At 58.0% G+C, this 3102-nt stretch overlaps 1 long non-coding RNA gene across 1 annotated transcript; it reads right to left on the bottom strand.

Annotated features, from left to right (window-relative positions):
* Positions 1–316: 316 nt before the first annotated feature.
* LOC110391654 lies at positions 317–2148 on the bottom strand. The gene is made up of 3 exons (XR_002434141.1): positions 1919–2148; positions 685–1550; positions 317–400 (listed from the first exon to the last, which is right to left on the bottom strand). It is a non-coding gene; the product is annotated as an uncharacterized LOC110391654 (long non-coding RNA).
* Positions 2149–3102: the final 954 nt, after the last annotated feature.

Genomic DNA, 3102 nt, shown 5'->3' with positions numbered 1-3102 from the left:
GCGGCTCCAGCCTTCTGAGAACCTGTGCCGCTCCTGGGGAAAGGAGGCTGCCACAGGAGGAGAAAGGCATCCCTCAGGCTCTGCTGAGCCCCCTCTGCCTCTCCCCTCACCCAGCCCCGCAGCCCCGTGGTGCCGTGTGTCCCCAGCCTTTCACCCCGCCAGCAGTTTTTGGCCTGGGCCGGGGCTGTCCCTGAGCTGCAGCGTCATCACAGCTGCCCGAGTGCCTCAAGCAGCAAACAGAGCCCGCACACGCTTCCTGAGCCTGCAGTACCAGCTTGGTTGCCGCTCCCATTTCATTTCCCAGCTCAGGGTCCTCAGCCTTCCTCTGTCTCTTCCCCACCTGCTGTCCCCTGGGCTGGGTTGGAGGATGCGGAGCCCACATGCTTGCCCTGGCGAACCGCTGCCAAGGAGGAGACGGTGTCAGCAAAGCCGGCCGGGAGCACGGGGCTGTTTCCAGACGCCGTCTGGCTAGGGCCCTGCAGCAGGCCCTGGCAAGCAGGGGTCTTGGCCCGCTGCCCTTCTCCATCAGGGGCAGGTACCAAGCCCTCCTCCCAGGGAGGAGCAGGCCAGCCCCTGCCCTGCTGCTTGGGGCCCGTCCTGCTCCCACCCACTGAGCCCTGCCAACCTCACTCCGTGGCACAGAGGATGGTGACTGTTGTCAGCAGGGTCAAGGCCTGTCAGTACCTGGGGTGGCTGCCAGTCCTTCCCTGCACTCGTCTTCCCATGCAGCCCTTTCAGCCTGTGCTTCTTGGATCCGCTGCCGGTACACAGGCCGCAAGCGGTCCGCTTTGTATCCCAATGCAGACACTTCGCGGAGCTCCTGCAGGGCCACAGAGACACAGCAGCAAACAGGATGAGGCTCAGCCCCTGGGGCCTTCCTTCAACTCCGGGCTCCTGCCCCTCGCCTCTGTCAGCCTGCCAGCACTGCTTTGGCCCGGAAGGTCCAGGGGCCCTGAACCTGCGGCAAACACAGCTGAGAGGCCTGTGGAGACCCAAGGCCTCTGCTGTCAGGGATCCAGAACGGCCGCGATCCTCTCTCACAGCCCCTGGTCAAAATCAGTGTGCTGTGCCAGGTGGCAGGCTGGGAGGCGAGAAGAGACAGGGAAGGTGTGCAGCACCCTCCATCTCCTGCAGAGGAGCTGAAGGAGCGGACAGAGATGTGGAACGATGGCACCCCAAGGGCTCTGCTCCAGATGGCTGCACACTCAGAGGCTTTTGCTCCCCTCCCTCTGGAAGCACGCAAGGCCAGGCTGGATTGGGCTTAGTGCAACCTGGTCTAGAGAGAGGTGTCCCTGCCCATAGCAGCGGGCTTGGAACTAGATGATCTGAATGGTCCCTTCCAACACAAAGCTTTCTATGATTCGATGGTTCTATGATTTGTGCCATCTCAAGCAGCACAGTCCCTGCAGCAAGGCAGAGCCGGTACCTGCAGCGCTCTCTTAGAGTCTTCCATTGCAGGGAGTGCTGCGCTGGGCTGGGCTGGAGGAGCTGGTTCCTTTTGTCCCGCTTTCTTTGTCCCGGGTGGCCTGCCTGCACCCGGCGGGAGCACGCTGCAAACAGACACCAAGAGGAGTGTGCAGGAGCCCGGGGCACCTTGGTCTCCCCTCGTGCTCCCACAATCATAAAGATGGGCTCCGCTGCAATGTGGAGAGACCCCTGAAGGGAGAAGAGCTTCTGCGACCCATCGGGATCAGGATTCAGCACCCCCAGAGATGGGGGACCGGGGTGGAAAATGAAGCTGGCGTGTCTGCCTCAGGCAATCATGCTGTGCACTTGCCATCCCTTGAGAGAACGGCCCCCACTGGGACGCATGTGTGTCAGGAGGCTTTCTGAGTCCCGAGAGCTGGCAGGTCCAAAGGGGAGGCGACTCCAACATGAGCTCATGCATCTCCTTCCTCTTTTTGCCCAAGGCTCCCACCTGGCAGAAGGCTTCTTGGCCGCATCCTGCTGCCTCGTGCCTGGCTCGCAGCTCAGCAGCATGGAGAGGGGAAGCGTCTTCGGCCTCTGCAGCAGCCTTATGGCAGGGCCCCCTGGAACTAGGGAAGGAAGAAGCTCTTCAGAGCAGCCCCACAGGCACGGCATGCGAACCTGGGTCTGGTGACCCGGCACGGGACAGGGCCCACCTCCGCACGGCAGAGACCCGTTCCCTCACCTCTGCTGATCTGAAATTTAAAAATCTTGGTAGTGTTGGAAATATCCCAATAATTGATCAGGACGCTATCTCTGATCAAAGCAGATTTTATTCACAATTGCAATGGCGGGCATCCTGCAAGCAGGAGCGCCTGCAGAAAGCAGTGTTCCATCTTTTATGCCCTATTACCCGATGCTTATCTTTTCCTCCCCTGGTTCCTCACTGGCTGAGTACGTCAGGTTCACAATCTTCCCAACGCTCATCTAAACATACAGATACTGGCTGAACATAAATTGTTGCCAGCTAAGCATGTCTATTGGTAATTAATTAACTTCTAACACTTGCTTACTCAGCACTCGGCCATTACTTCCGGACACCTGTTCATCCTTGGATAGAGATCAATGTGGAAGGAGGACAGAGGGGGGCATCCTGATGCCTGCCCCTCTTGTATCCAGGCCTACCCACAGAGTGAGGCAGTTTGGCCTTGCGCGGAGGCCCTGGCTTCTCTGGTGTTTGACAAGTCTGCTTTCCTTTTGCTGAGGACCTCTTATCCAAACAGAGCAGCCTTACAGCATGCTTTGTAGTCCATCATACTATTCCCATACTATTCCCAACTATTACAGTTCTACAAGTGAGAATTAATCACATAATTCAACAACTATATTTCCAAAATATGTTACTGAAATAGATGGTATTTCTACTTTTTCAGATGAGCTGTTTCCAAGGGCAAGTTACAAAATACATTGTGCTCTACTTCTTCAGATCAATTCCCCTTTTTCGATATCTAATAGAGAAACAACATTCGGTTCCGACACATCTGTGCCGTGACGTCATCCGGCTGGCCTGGAGCCACAGCGTCCAAGCTTCTTCAGCCTTGCGCCCTAACCAGCCAAAGCCTGCTGTGCCGCACCCGGTCCCTCGGCCGGGGCCCCACGGTGGCAGCGAGGGCCCACGCCGTGCCCACACGTCCC

This window comes from Numida meleagris, unplaced genomic scaffold, assembly GCF_002078875.1.
Source record: "Numida meleagris isolate 19003 breed g44 Domestic line unplaced genomic scaffold, NumMel1.0 unplaced_Scaffold440, whole genome shotgun sequence".
Taxonomy (NCBI): domain Eukaryota; kingdom Metazoa; phylum Chordata; class Aves; order Galliformes; family Numididae; genus Numida; species Numida meleagris.
This window is presented reverse-complemented; position numbering and strand designations above follow the sequence as displayed.